We start from the raw sequence: 16,844 nt of genomic DNA on the forward strand, positions 1-16,844 counted from the left end.
TCCTTTGACACATACAAATAGCCCCGACAAAGTTTTCCTCCGTTGCAACACATAAGTTGTGAAAAGTATGGAATAAATCGTTATGCTGTCTTCTCCCTCTTCCCTTTTTGTGCTCCGCTCGTACAATATACCCATCCTACGTGATGAACTAGCAACACAACTTTTGTGTTTTTTCTTGATATGAAGAAAGTTTCAAAAGATGCTATTACGGATTACCTTCGACTAACGTCGGCACAAGTTTCCAACGAACTTATGTTAATTCAGAGAAAGATTTTGACGTTGTTAATGTTGCTGCTGCTTCTGTTTTACTTACTACTTGGTGGTGGTCCTGTTAAGCGAAATATGTCTGTTCATCTTCTTCTGCCATGTGCATTTTGCCATTTATTTCCGCTATGGCATTTTAGTTACAACATCCCCCGTTTTTCCTGACTCATCTTCACGTTTCACAAACTAATTGTTAAGGTAAAGGGCTAGGCAAGAATGTATATATATATATATATATATATATATATATATATATATATATATATATATATATATATATATATATATATGTGTGTGTGTGTGTGTGTGTGTGTGTGTGCGTGCGTGCGTGCATGCGCGTGTGTATGTGTGTGGATGGGTGTATGTGTGTGTGTATGAATGGAAAGAGAGATGGAGAGAGAGAGAATTATTGATGAGTAATCAGTCAGTGTGCATAAACCTTATACAAAAAACCGGGACTTTTGCGACAAAGCAATATTCAGCCAAACGGGCTGGAACCGTAGGTATCTCCTTCCATAAGATATTTTTTGTCTTTCTGTTTCTCCCTCTCTGTCTTTCTCATTATACATAATTCAGTATGTGAATCGTTCAGTTATAGAAACAATCTATATGATACATTTTTCCGGAGAAAATTAACTCGCCCATCTTGGTACCGTGCGATAATGCTTGAGAGGAGAGTGGAATGTAGTCAGAAGTGAGTGTGTTGATGTATGAGAGAGAGAGAGAGAGAGAGAGAGAGAGAGAGAGAGAGAGAGAGAGAGAGAGAGAGAGAGAGCGAGCGAGCGAGCATTCGAAAGTCAAGAGTCGTAAGGATACACAGAGGACCCAAGTGTCAACATTGGGAATTAAATCTAGGGGCGTGTTCTCTTTTCCAGATCACACCCTCACGCCCTCGACAATTAAGGGAAGACTCGTTAAGGGGCTTCCCTATCGTCCCAGGTCGCCCACAGCGACCAAAAGAAAGAAGGAAGATATTGGGAAACAGGAAAGAAAAGGGAATTTTTAGGGTTCCTTATGGAAAGAGAGGTGCAAATGCGTAATGATACTGGAAAGAAAATAACAACGTTTTGTTCATGAAGATGGTCTTTATTGCGTTATGTTCCAATTATTTCCCATCAGAATACGAAGCATCACCTTTTTGTGTAACTTTGGCTTTTTTTGAAATTTGTGCGTTGTACACTCACAGCATTGAGTAGTTTTAAATCGCTGCGTGGAAAATACAAATAGTGTTCAATAATTTCGCACGTACGTCTAGAGTTATTTCGGGAAAACCATTGCAGAATATTTATGAGAAGAATGCTCCCAAAATTTTATAAGACAGTTCTTTGCATGTATACATATTTTGATGTACTTGGAAACATGCTAAAGATTCACGGTTTCCAAATATAAGCCATTGCCCATAACATGAACTGATGGAATTATATTAGCCCACGTTTTCATATTTATCAACAAATTTTCAGATGACAAACGCGCAATCCAGATACACATTAACATAAAAACAAAGGCTCTTACTACTGCACTTTCATTTGCTCTTTTCCTCTGGCATTCGTTCATCTTCACATACATGTACAAACAATTTATAGACGTCAGATTGAAAGTAATCAGGATGTACTTGTGGATGACAGTGTAACAAACAAGTGATACTCCAAATGTTTACAAGGAAGGTGGCGCTTGTATAAGATTATGAAGGCTGGTGAGTGGATAGGAGACAAGATGCTGATGTTTATTTCATCGCGAGCTTTTCATCAGGAAGTAAATTTATGATTATTAAAGTTGAATGAGAAAGCTAAAGTACAGAGAGTAACGATAGTTCTGCCTACCAATGTCAGAGTTATTTTTAAGTGCATCAGTGCTTTTCGTTTTTTGAATTTTTACAAGCGGTAACGTTGCTACTGTGTCTGTTGACCAGCTACATACAGTCGAAGCCACTGATATTGCTACTCATATACCAATATGGCAATTAGGTGAGGCGAAAAGTTTTTTTTGTTGAGGTGAAGAATGGGATTGACGCTTTGCTCTGTATTGGATTAAGTTACGATAAATCCCTTGAACTGACATTCTCGGCTATTTTGGTAAATTACAGAAAATAACAGGCTCATACGAAATTGGTTTGATTGTGCGATCGCTCACGTCGTGCTTCGTCACCATGGGTCATCAGATGAGTTTGCATTGTCTTATACTTTTGTCAGGAAAAGGTATGCTCGTTTAAGGTAGTTCCTGGCGATCAGGGCCTCTTCTTTTCAATTGTTTTGCAAGGCTGAGCAGAGTATCATTGCGACAAACAGAGCTAGCTAGGTAATTTAGGCGCTTGGTTTCAGGGGTAACTATGTAACCAATATTTTACAAACTTGGGCTGTACTGCAACCATAAAGCACCATGACTTTCCATAGTCATAGGTTTCCGGGATTAATGGTATGCTTAAACACTCCTTTGTCATTTTATCAGCGCTCATTATTTTCATGTCTATGAATAATTGTTTTGTATATAGTTCTTCAATGTATCTCTTATCTACTTACTTTTTGACATAAGGGAGTTCCATTCTTGGGAAGGTGTCTAGCCACGTTCATGGCCCTCTGCAACTTTCCATAAGTATACTTCCGTGGTAGGAGTAAAATTACGGCATATATATCTGCACTGGTTCTGCTTAGTGGGTGCCTATGAATGTGTGTAGGCCTATTCGTGTTTGACAGATGCGAAGTGTAGGCTGATGTTTATTCATTGATTATCATTGCAAGGCATTCGACGTCTCCTCATCTGCCTCTGAATGATCATGATTACAGGTTCCGGTGGTAATACCATAAGGACACTTCACGCTTCTTGTCATTCAGATCAGTGCTGCAGTATAGGGATTCTTGGTGTTTTCCGATACAGTGAAATTATTTATAATATCCTCCTGTCATTCTTATTCCTCACAATGCACACAAAAGTTCCCCCCCCCCTCTTTTTGTCCCTTTTCTTTATTTTAATCTTGTTGTTAATATAGTGCCACCTTGACATTGGACCTCTTATCTATGGTGAGTTTGTTCTTAGCACATGGAATTCGTTCCTTGATTTGAGTTCAAAAGTCTTAAATACTGAATATCAATGTGATTCAAATGAAGTAGATTTTTCCAATTTTAGGCAGGTTCCTGTAATTGTCAACTGGAAAAAGTATCATAGCTGTAATTGGTGTGCATTTTTAATGCTGATGGTGCGATGTGAGATGGGAGTGTGTCAGCCATCCAGTAATGCTTGGGAGTGATGGCTGTTAATATGAACTCAGTCTGTGGATTCCAGGTGGGCTGTTTTTAGGGGAGGACCAGCGTGTTTACAGTGGGAATAAGCTAACTGTATTCTTGTAATAATCTTAATCCCAACAGGCAGGTTTAGCTTACACATTTATCTTTAGAATCATTCAAGTATCTGCCACTTGGGTAGTTAAGGGGATGGACATTTATTAGTCAATTTTAATTGGTGGCATTGGTGAGTTGAGCGCCATGAGAAGTTGTTTGATACCTTTCCAGTATTTTGAAGTAGATTTTTCATACCTACTCATTTTCCATTTATGGGCAAGCGCTTGGAAAATTTAATAGCCCTAGAACATTTGATAATGTACAGCACAGGGAATGTCCCTATGGGAGACTGAACGTAAAATAGCGACAATTTTCCTTTCTCTTCTCTGACTTTGATATTGTAATATTGGAACTATAGTTGATAAAAAATGTTAACTTGAACCTGGAAACAAACTCTACAGAAAATGTTAAAAATTCTTGGCCTTACCCTCATTATGTGACATTTCAGTTGGATGGACAATTGTTTCTCAGTTTATAAGCTAATCCAAGAAGGTGCTCCAAAAAAACTTGAAGATCAAGAAATGATAAACGTTGAGAGAGTGAAAACAGCCAGTAATGCAACATGCCTTAGCCTAATCTTATTTTTTAACAATAAACACCTGACGATTTCCAAATTATATACATGCACCATGTCATATATGTACAAAAATACAGTTCTTCCCATGATCCACAAGACTTTCAATTGCAAGTATTTTGAATAAGTTGATATTGTGTGGGTATAAAATACAATACAACCTTCAGTAAAAAACAGGAAATCGTTTAAGATTTGACTGAGGGCTCTGGAAAAGCCCGAGGCACAGAATTTTCACAGCGTGGACCACTAAATATACCTATGCAGAGGATTCATTAACCGTATGTTGAATGTCACGCACACTTCAATATACTATCAAGCTTCCTTAATATTTCGGACTTCTCTTTCCAACACTTCTGTCATATCATCAATAGGTTTCGCTCTCCTCCTTTTCAATACTTTTGAATTAAATGCACATTGTATCAGGCTGTTCTCTACATGATCGTAGTCTCAAATTACCTCATCTGTTACCACATCTCCCTTGAATCTCTACATTTCCCACCCTTTCATCACTTTTTGCCTCATTAGTAGACAGCTCTAGTCAACAACCACCACTTCCATTTATTCATTTACAGTCAACTTTTTTCTTTATATATCTGACTCGCCAGTCCCTTCATAATTATATCAAAACTCATGCACCCTTTCTCTCTTCTAAACCCTTCACTGGCTCCCTTGCTTCACCTATTTTGTGAGTCATATCTTTTTTATATTGCCACTACCCATTTTATTTACCCTCAGTTCTCCTTGTAAATCAGCCACTTCCATATTTTACCACCCATCGACCAACATAACCTTGCCACTGCTAACTTTCACTTAAAATTATATCTTCTAAATACTTAAAATCTCTTTTGCTTCTCTCTGCTTCTTGCTTTCACTATCATCAATTTACACTGTACCACAAAGCTATCGGTTATGATTTAACGAATAAGTTATACTGATTTTCTTTGATAACAGAGAGAGACTCTATAGTTACCAGATTGTGAATGAAATAGAGATGACCAGATATCTGTAAGAAAATACAGTGTATTGAAAGTAAAGTTCTGGAAGGTATGTAAAGCTTAAAAGTTGGCGATAGGTTATAAGCCGGTGCTGATTGAGAAAACGGAATGATATTGCTTTGATCTTTTTCACAAAATCATACTTTCCATGTTTCTCTTACTGTATAGCAGAATCAAGTTTTCCTGGTTATGAAGTAAAAAAATCATTTGTATGAAAAGGTCTGCAAGTTATACAGAATTCAGCTTTAAAGATGGAAATGGATTATACTAGAATACATCTCTATAGATGGAAATTCTGTTTTCAAAACATTAACCCGGCCCACGCAAACCGTTGCCGGAGATTCAGACTATTATATTGCTCAACTTCCGAAATTCACTCCTGTTTACTCACGCTCACGTCCTGGCTAACTTCCTGACCAATCATAGACCCTCTGTCTCTCCTTCTCTGTTAAAGTTGATTTATCAGGATAATGGAGTTTATCTTCAGCAGCTTGTAATTCTCTCTCTCTCTCGCTTACAAAAAGGTTCGCAGTCTCTTTCTATTTATAATTTTGGATTGGTGGTAAAAATAAATACTTATTTTAAATTTATTGCCAAAATATTGCTGTTATTGCCATAATATGTCAAAAGTCTTTTCATGGTGAATTATTTTAACATTTATCAGATTCCTGTGCATCATCCGAATAGTCTCTTAGGAGAGAGAGGAAGAGAGAATAATAAAAAAAACTGTAGTACTGAATCAGAAGCACAACTAATTAACTAATAAAGAAACCTTTATAAAGCATGTCTGTGTGGCTCCTTTCAAGCAGATAGTGTTTGAATATCTCGAATATTTCCTTTATGAAGGGTAATTCATGACTTTGGAATTAAAGTGTAATCAAGAAGGGCATTTAACCGAAGTTGTTAGTGTTAACAACACAGGAAACTATTGTTTATAGATTTTGCTGGGATTGGAAGTTATACATTATTGTGGAGAACAATAATACGAGATTTTATAAACATTTTAGGATGATAACAAGTTCACGACACTCATTAGAAACCATGGTCAGAAGCACCGTATATAAAGTAATCCGTTCGCAAGTCGTAAATTTAGAAATTTATAAGTTTTGCAGTATATTGCTGGGATTGTTTGTTACTTGTAGATATCTGTATTTTTTTAATTTAATTAGATTAGGTTAAGTAAACCATTAAAATTCACGCGTGGTTTTTGGAAGTGCTTGTATGCGTAAGCTTGGTGGAATTACATAGATAAAAAATGATCGATCGAATTTAAAGATAATCACTTTCAAACAGGGTGCCATGGTGTAGAATTTTTTATCAGATGACAGTGACAGTGAAAATAAGACTTTTTGCTGATTCGTTGATGTCTAGGTTATTGGGTGTTTCTCCGTATAGGGCTTTTAACATTCAAAATAATTGTGTCGCGAGTGTTCGGGATTTAATTATGTCTAAAATAGGTGGGTGGTTTTCCTTCTGTATCCTTTGTCTGTAATGTGTTTGTAACCTAAATTATCATGGGAAAGCTTTCAATATTCTATTCAGGGAAAGATATATACCTGGATTCATCAATTGCATCAGATTGGCTAATTAGATTTAGTCCCTTTCAAGAGACAAACAGGGAGAAACGTAACTAGTCCTACAAAGAGTAAATTAATACTTTGACCTTTGGTTAACGATTTTATAAGAAAAAAAAAAATGTTTCAAATTACGGTACCGCTAATGTTTTTTTGTAGTTCTAAGCAAATAAATTTTTCTTATAAAGATTATTTTAATTCTAGATGTGAGTGAATTGTCTGTATATTTGAATTTGTAAGTATTGTTCGAAGGTTTTCTGAAAACTATCGAAAATCATCTCTCATACGCTTGGTAGTCTTAACGTGTTATGGAAATTAAGATCCCACTCTCTGCAAGGAAAACGAGTAGATCAAAATCTTTGAAATGATAAAATATGAATTCAAGTATCTCTCTGAACTGAGGATGCATTAAAGTATAAAATTATAGTTTTGTTACTGAAAAGACTTATTTCCACTCTTTTCAAAAGCTCTGCGTCACTTTCATTAATCCGGAATACGTAAATCTCTCTCTCTCTCTCTCTCTCTCTCTCTCTCTCTCTCTCTCTCTCTCTCTCTCTCTCTCTCTCTCTCTCTCTCTCTCTCGTCATTTGATCTTCTAAATTTAGCTAGAAATGTGATTGTCACCCTTGCAAAGGAAACTCCGTTGAAGTAATTTTCTACTTAGGTTTTCCATTTCTTTCTTACAACCAAGTCGATCTAGTCTTTTCACATATATATTTATTTTTATCGACTTGCGGCTGGTTGATTCAGTTTTGAGACTTTATCGACATGCGATTTTTTTTATCAAGAAATGCAAGAAAAATCTGAAGTCATTCTTAATGCGTACTGATTTTCCACTTCTTATTTTCAATACTTTTTGCTGCTTAGAGAACGACTTGATTTTAATATCAAGTGTTTGTTCCTTGTACTGCTTATTGAAGAGCTCCAATTAATAATGATAATTTTTTTTTCAGGTAAGGACTCTGACTTCCCTGCTGGAACGTAAGGTAAGATCTGGAAGTGTTTTCAGTATCCTTGCACAAATTTATTTACCCAAATGTGTGTCTGTATTTTTTCAAAATTAGGAATCCGTAAATGTGTGTTCTTGAAGCAATCATGCCGCCCGTCCTCCGTTCATCTGCCCACATAGTTTGCATTTGTTTTCCCGATATTGATGTCGCTGTGTTCGAATTTGTGATGTTTCAACATCAAGTCGCACATTTTCACCTTCACCCAAGGTCATTTGTTCTAGTTTTAGGTCACATTCTTTCGAAAAATTGTGTTGAGTTTGGTACGTTATTTCAGTAGTCAGACACATTTTGACTTTGACCCGGAGTCATTTGGCGAAGTAGAAGTCCATTCCTTTTATTTTTATTTTTTCCGGATAGATTTGCTTACATTCATGGTGCTTTGTTCATAATGGTACGATACTTCAGCATTAGGTCCGTCTTGACTTGAGGTTTCTGTGGTTAGTATGCAGCGCAACGTATGTTTTTCTGATAGCTTCCTTTGCACTCATGTTTTGCTGTAGCATAAAACAACACATGAATGTATGTGGTCCAACTCAGGGTCGCGTAATTGATGTAGATTTTTTTCTACCGGATTTTTTTTTTGGTGGGGGTGGGGGGGTGGGCGGGAGCTGACCATTTATGTAGTTCATGTAGAGTGACCATGGTTTTGCGTAGACGCCTTCATAAGAAGTTGACTAAAGCATATATATTTTTATCTTCCCTGAGTTCATCATAATTTCAAAAAGTTCTGTATTGGTATTTAAGTATATTGATTCTGTTAAGTTATGTAAAGTATTACTGAAACTTCTCTCTTTTTACTTTTATCCACTAGGAATTTTTTTTAATCTGGTTTTGACCAGGTACGATGGTCAATTATTTAGGACGTTCTACACTTTTATTTGAAGCTAATCCTAAATCATTTCATTTATGCTGTTATGAAACCACTTTGGTATCGTGTGTTGTTCATGTATACAAAGTTCTTTGTGAAGGAAAGTAAGCAACACGAGATCTTTATAAAATCTCTTAATCAGTCGAATTTCTAACGTTGTTAAGCTCATAAAAATTGTCTTTGGATTAGCTAACTAAAAGAAACAAACAGGCAAATTCATGCACATAATTTTAACGGTAGCACTGAAGGGACGGGAGAGCCCAGGCCTGAAAAAAAACAGCAAAGGGAAGGAATTAGGAAGAAGACCTCCCCCAAATAAGGCATGCGCCTGAAACATTGAAGCTAGGATCTAAACAGTAGGGAAAATGTAAGAAGGAAAATGGGAAGTAGGGATGGTAGTCCATGAATGACAGTGTTCTGGTCTTTACTTTTAAATAAGAATAACAACAGCATTTATGCTCAAGTTCTAGAAAAGCTATTATTTTTTCATTTTTATGTCAATGGTATCTTGTGTCTCCAAAGGTCTATTACGTTACTTAAATTTATCTATGTATATCCAAACTTATTTGTTAGTCAGGCTAGCATTAATACACTCAAACTTAGACGTCATTCCTTTTATATTTTGAAGCTGTAGTTAAGCATTAGTAAACTAATTTTTTTATATCTCCTTGACCGGCTTGCCGCAGTCCACTGCCTATCTAGTCAGCCATTATGTTGTCGCCTGAAAGTGCCTAGATGAATGGGGGACGCCGATGGCCTAATATCGAGAAGACCCATCTCGATTATATTTTACTCATTTTTTTCTCTATCTAATGATGGCACTTTCCTTTCTATACTATCAAAAATTACCAACAGTATTTTCGCTTACTATTCTCAGAAAAATCTATTTTATGAAATATTTGTTTGCATTCGTTACAAAGTCCAAAAAAATTATTAAGGTATCTTGAAATTTTGATGCCAGTAAGAAATTGTCAGTATAGCACGTGCCCTATAATTAGGTTATCTGGAGAGCATTTTTAATTAATTAACTCCCATGAGAGATTAGTTCATTACATTTCTTATAGTAGTTCGTATATATCCTTCGTATGACAGTTGGAGTCCAAGTTGGCATTTATAGCAAAAAAAAAAAAAAATTTAAACCTCATTGAAAATGTTGATATTGCACCTGGAGCTCATCATCGTCACTAATTTACTTTCACAGTTGGCTGTTGTTATTCTTATTTCCCAGTTTTAGGAAAACTTTGGAAAAGTAGTAAACTCAATCTTTGATTATCAGTTGCCGCAATTGGCTGTAGAGGATTGGGAGGGCATAATGGGTATAAAAAATGTATAATATTATCAGTATATCTACATGGAAGTTTACGGCTAGCCTAGTTCTTTTTGACGTTAAATGTGGTTTTGCAACATTGTAAGTTAATTCATACCATGAATTCCTCTTCATCTCTTTTAGACCTCCATCTTGTGTGGCCATTCTGGGTTCAATATCCTTGACAGCTATTTTATGGCTGAATAAAAATAACACGAAAAATGGAGAGACGCTAGATAGAGAAGAATCCTCTATGACAAGCATCAGTGTGACCAGTAGGAGGCATTATGCAAAATGATGTTGGAAAGTATACAAATATACAAAGAGTAAAAATATGGGTCAACCTACGAGTGGCGAGAGACAAAATCTGTTTAGCTGCATGAGTATTAATCTAAAATTGTTTGTTTTTGGGAGGCGTAAGGAAAACTGGAACGCATGTACATTGTATTAGTCAAAATAAATCCACAATTATCTACTTCTTTAATAGCCATTTGATCAGTCATGAAGGCAGTCCTACGTAGAATCAAGTGTAAATCATACACTGACCCGAAAGGCCTATCACCTAGGTTAGGAAGACTGTAGTAAAGTTCGATGCCTCAAAGAGAACGAAGTTCGTAAACCATTTTCCGAAGTACATGTATAATTTGCCATTATTTTTAGATATATTCAGTGCGTTTTTTAATGTTTTTAGCAACGGCGTAAATCATTACGTTTCGGAAAAATTGGTTTGTTATTCAGAATTATGTCATAAGTTGTTTATATGTACTCTTTGTCGATGATTGGAGGGTAGTTTATAATTGCGGGGTAGATTTCCTTTTGCTTTTCATTCAGGTAGATTTTACCGGAGATCTATATTATCTGCAGTCACCCACCACCCCTACCCCTTGAACTTTTTTTTTTATGGGAAAGCTCAGGTTTCGGTACAGTTTTAAAGAAACATGTGGGGTTACCGCTTTTCCAGCCACATGGCCTGCGTTGAAATCCTTTATTTCTCAGAAACATCCCCAGCAGATTTTTATCTCTGAGTCTAGTTCTTAAGTCTTTGCCCCTTAAGTCTTCATCTGGAGCATTATTATTTTTTTTTTATGTTGTCATTCAATCTTTTCAAATAGGCTGAATATACCAGTAAAGCAGTTGATTTTTTAAGTCAAACCTTTAACTGTTTTTCAGCAGCAATATTCCTTTGTACTAATGAACTAGCCACTCATATGCTCATCCACTTAACTTTTTTCGTAAGAAATGCTTACATATTTTGCACACTTCCTTATATTTACAACAAAATACATCGACATATGCGCACTCATCTTTATATCGTTTATCTCTAAAACTCTGGACTGCTGAAATGGAAATGAAGTTATTTAAATTTTCGATTTTGCCATTTATGGTTTAATGTATCAGGAGTCCCCTAAAATTCGTCGTCTTCTAATTGCGTAGGACCCCATAACCATATATTTTTCCGGCTTTATTCACTAGAAAATAATGGAGCCTAATATTGAGAAGGTCCATCAGAAATGGGCCCTTTTTAGAGGCGAGAGCCAGCCATAAATCTCTTTTAACTTTAGGCCCCAAATGGAGACACATTTTATGCCCCTTGGGACAATATGTGACAGAGAGAGAGAGAGAGAGAGAGAGAGAGAGAGAGAGAGAGAGAGAGAGAGAGAGTTAAAGATAGGAATTTCATTGAAGATTAAAACCTGATAGTTTATTAATGGCAAAATGTTTTTAAGTATACATAATCTTTTTAAGAATTTCTGGCAGCTGCATCTGAAAATTTAATGTGGAAGACAGTTATTTCGAGTATAAACCGTAGTGCTCGTTTTCTATGTTTGAAACGACAGGGAAGACGATCGTAAAGAAGGCAACACCCGGGAAACATAATCCCTTTTATGTCAATACTTTATCTATAGCATTCTTCCCCCCTTTTCGTTTGTCTGCGTTGTGTTTTTTGCGTTTTACCCTAGCCTTTTTTATTTATGCGTGTTATTATACAGTACATGTTTTTGCATCTAGATTGTACATATTCAAAAGAATGTTATTCATCTTTGTCACAGTTACATTTGCTAATTATTCCTCATACAGTATCACAGTTATTCAGTTATGACCACTCATTGGTTTATATTTTTGCATCCCGACGGTCCATATTAAAAAGAATGTTGTTCATTTTTTTTCAGTTACACATGTGATTTATTCCTTCTACAGTGGACAGTATTCAATTATGATCTCTCACTGGCTTATATTGCTTAGTATCCTAATGAACGTGATTTCCATGGCGTGGGTATCTTTCAATTTGAATCTGTAATACAAAGGAAAAAAAATGAACAAAGAGTACCATTAGCAGTTTACAGAAGAAAGCAATGAGAGAGAGAGAGAGAGAGAGAGAGAGAGAGAGAGAGAGAGAGAGAGGCTGTAGGGAAAAAACGACGATTTTTGTAAACTAATTCAACTTGGGAATCCCCTAGACCGGAGATTACCCCCCAATTATACAACTTTCCCCCAACGCTGTTAGGCAGAATTTCCCTGAAACTGTGAGAACTTTCCCCTATAATCAAACTTTTGGGATCGGGTTTTGCAAAGTCTAGGACATTAATTTGTTTAATAACATCAAACCTTTTCACCTGTAATGTTTCCTCTGAATTTTAAGCAAGATTGTTTGATTTTATATTGACGCCTTTTTTTCATATATATTTTTGTCTGTTCAGAAATTACGCGCTGGAGATAAAAAGCTAGAAAATATGTTTATTCTAGAGCATTTCTATTTTGTATGTTTATAGTTTATGGACTGTGTCATATGTAAAATTACATTATACTGGTCAGCGAAAATAGCAACTCCTGCCTTACATAACTGTGACTGCTTCAGTGGCTTGAATAAACTGGATTTATGTCGGGTGATCATATCTTCATAAATCTCTTGAACGCGCTGGAGAACTCATCTTGCTTTTACGATACAGATACATCATAATAAAATTGAAATATTTTCTTTCCCTTGTCTGTTTACGGGGATTTTATACAGGAGCTCAGCTTTACTTGAGTTCATTGCCTGTGCGTTGTCTTGAATGTGTAAAGGGGAAATTAGAAACAAGGTTTAGATGTAATGTTATATTCATTATGACAGGCAGTCCTTTGAATTATGTAGACTACGCTCCTACATGCTTAGTAGTTTTCCTTGAGTGTAAGAAATAGCAAAAATTATACACTTACGGATATATATATATATATATATATATATATATATATATATATATATATATATATATATATATATATATATATATATATATATATATATATATATATATATATATATATATATATATAATTTCATGTAGAACAATGCTTGCGTACGTTTATGTACAAAAGCAAAGATATATAATAAAGTTTGATACACAGGTATACACATACACGCACACGCACACGCACATGTACTGTGTGTGTGTATATATATATATATATATATATATATATATATATATATATATATATATATATATATATATATATATATATATATATATATAATACAGTAGATAATCAGTAACATGCAAATAATAAAATGCTCATATATATACTGTATTTTGGGAATAATCTGCACTCAGAAGGAATTGCATAGAAAAAAGCACCTACCTGGCCAAGATTTGAACCCTTGCCATGTTGGGTTGGTACATGGGCAACAGCAGACTCAACACACTCTTCTGGGTTGATTGCATTAACTATGCTGTTCCCCATGAACCAACTAAGGAAAGCATGAATTCAGATTCTGGTTAGAAAGGGTGCGCCTTGCGCTTACATATAATTTTTCCAATACTCCAAAATGAATGAGAAATTTTGCGGCTCATACATAATTATTATATATATATATATATATATATATATATATATATATATATATATATATATATATATATATATATATATATATATATATATATATATATATATATATATATATATATATATATATATATATATATATATATATATATGGTGTGTGTGTGTGTGTGAATGTATATGATATATATGCATGTCTTATGTGTGTGTATATATATATATATATATATATATATATATATATATATATATATATATATATATATATATATATATAATATATATGGCCTATATGCATAAAATTACTCGATTGGTCGATGGAGAGTAAATAACGTGTATCAGATTTCGTTAATGTGTATAACAGTTGTGATTCAGAGTGAAAAAGTATTAAAATGGAATTACATAGTCTTTGGTAACCAGATTTATTTTCTGATTTTGATATAAGTTATAATAATATACTTTGAGCAACTGGAAACCTGATTACTAAAACAACAGTTTTCCATTCCCTGTATTTTCCATTGCACTTGGGTACGTTTTTAATACTATCATAAAAAATACTAAAAGAAAATTACTAATCAGATGATTAGTAACAGTGAACAATTTTTAATTAAACATCAAGTCAATCGAGCAAATTAATTCCCAGGCTGGGCAAAGATACTGGCACACTCGGATTGTGTCGAGGGCGTCGACGGGTAATTTTAACCGTAGTTTCAAATCAAAATTTATTTGCTCTCTCTCTCTCTCTCTCTCTCTCTCTCTCTCTCTCTCTCTCTCAGTGAAAGTGGGTGGAAGAATGTAGGGCGTGAGGAGGGCGAATCGTTAGCAACAACGTCTCGTGTTTCGGACGTGTCTGGGTTAGCGGGATTCATCCCATCTAACCATCGCCCCACCACGCCCGACCAACGCCCACCTGTCATCTTCCCTGTTCCCCTATTTTCTCTCCCATGGACTGCCCTAATCTCCCCTGCTCCCCTCCCCTATCCTCCCCTTCCCTAGACCTTCCCCTCCTCCCGACCTCCCTTGAAGACAACATTATATCAACTGTTCGTACAAATCGGCTACAGTCACGATCCAGGCCTCAATTTTTTTTCTTTCCGTGTAGCTGTTTTGTGTCTGTTTTAACCGTTGATGACGGTAAAGATATTAAAGAAGGATTATCAGCGACTTTGCTGGGGAGCTAGACGTCAGCCCGCTTCCGTGAATATTTTATTTCTTTTTTTATGCCTCTTACAGCTGTGTTTAGTAGTTCTTTGTATTAGTTAAATATGCCAGAGATATGACAACATCCTTTAGTCACGGTCACACACGAACAGAAACGCAACATTTAGCTGGGATTTTGCTGATGCTTTTTTTGTAGTATAAAATGTTTATAAATACAGATTAATTTAATATTGGGATGGATAAATTCTCAATATCCCTTCTCTAATATTTGCACGGCCAGACATTCTCAATAGTAGCGTTGTATAGCAGTTAAAAAAATCTTTAGTGTTTCTTTTATTCATGCCCTGAGTTTGGTAGTTAATCAGTGAAATTTTCATCTGCTATTCACTGTAAGATACTAAAAACGATTTTCAGTATAAAAAAAATATTCCAGGCAACGAATGATCAAACCCGAATAAAACGATCAATTTGAGTAGTCCTAAAAGGTGAAGGACGATTTGGAATTTTGAATCTGTCCTCAGTTTTCCTTCTCTAATATTTGTTTGCCCCAAAATTGTCAATATTAGCGTTGTATAGCTGTCAAAAAAATTTTTTCTTTAACTTCATGTCCAGAGGAAAAGTGCTCTGTAATATTTTTGGTGACTGTCGCCCCTAAAGTTATGTTTCAGCCTTGGGCAGATTTAATACTATATTTAATGGTAAGCACAGAGCTTTTGAAAAAGTTCTGAGGTTTTTGAGGTGAAAAAATATTGCATATTTATTTGATCTTAATCGATCATTTTTATACTCCAAAACTCCGTATAATTTAAAGAAAATTTTCTACCCTACATAAAATTCGTCTTGCAGTAATACTGAATTTAACTTAGTTTTTAACAAGCTTACAAAGTTACAGTATTAGATGTTTTCTCATTTTGCTTTTAATACTGCCATGCATTATCATTCAGTAGAAATATTCTTTCCGTTATTTTTGTTATTAACGCTGGTGTGATAGTAACTGTAGAAAAAAAAAGTCGTCTTTATTTTTTTGACTGGTTATATACCACTCACAGCAAGTTAGAAAAGTACCCTTAAACAGATGTAAGATGGAAAGTAATTGTATCCGGCTTTTCGTGGTTATCAGAATTCTTGTAGAAGTGTACCAGGTTCATAAATGAAATGATCACAGATCTAATAGTGACGTTCACTGAGATAGGAAACACTGTTATTCTGACTATATTATTTTGATGAGTGTGATTTATTTTTTTATTTTAGTTCTCTCACACATACGACAACAGACAGTGCCCACAAAAACGTGATAATATCTCCTGTGCATGTTTGTTGAAGTTCATTTTTTCTTCTTTAAATGTGTACCTAGTTGCATTAAGTATCTACAGATGCAAACATTGCTATAAAATACTCATGCGTAGAGTGACATTTTATAGTAACTAAGATTTGGATCATTACCGTTTTGTAAGTTTTTATATTTGAATATAATGGCATAGACTACCCAGTTGTCCGTGTTTCAAGAGTGCGCGAAGAGTAGTTTGAAGAAAATCAAACTGAGATCCACCAGGCGAAGAGTACATTAGTTATTAGGCAGAATAAAGCCTGCGGTGGGTAAGGATTTGAGTTAAGAGAATTGAATATATGAACAGATTGGCCTACAGCCATACGGTGTTGAGAAGCATCCCGTCAAATGATGTTTGTTTGAGCAAATAGAAAAAACTGGTTTAGTGTTACTGATGCTGTTTTCTAAGAGTATTGATGAAGTTCTTTTTCTTATATCATTTCTGTCAGGCGATGTTTTTAGAAGCTGTGATCCCCTAGTTGCCTCTGGTGGTGACCTACTCGGACAGTTGATGAAAGGATTACTTCGGATTAGTTTCTTTGAAGGGCTGTGTTATTCAAGTGTTCTCAACGAAGCCCTTTAGGGGAGGCTTTGATATCATCCCTACT

General features: G+C 35.2%; 1 long non-coding RNA gene across 2 annotated transcripts in view; it reads left to right on the forward strand.

The window, feature by feature from the left end:
* Positions 1 to 16,844, forward strand: part of LOC136835379 (uncharacterized) — a 638,801-nt gene that overhangs the window by 296,638 nt on the left and 325,319 nt on the right. Inside the window, exon 4 of one of the 2 annotated variants that reach the window (XR_010852119.1) lies at positions 7,693 to 8,309. The exons of the other annotated variant lie outside the window; for it this stretch is intronic. This is a non-coding gene — a long non-coding RNA (uncharacterized lncRNA). Of the gene's footprint in view, positions 1 to 7,692; positions 8,310 to 16,844 lie in introns of those variants that run through there. 2 annotated transcript variants of the gene reach the window in all.

This window comes from Macrobrachium rosenbergii, chromosome 55, assembly GCF_040412425.1.
Source record: "Macrobrachium rosenbergii isolate ZJJX-2024 chromosome 55, ASM4041242v1, whole genome shotgun sequence".
Classification (NCBI taxonomy): Eukaryota; Metazoa; Arthropoda; class Malacostraca; order Decapoda; family Palaemonidae; genus Macrobrachium; species Macrobrachium rosenbergii.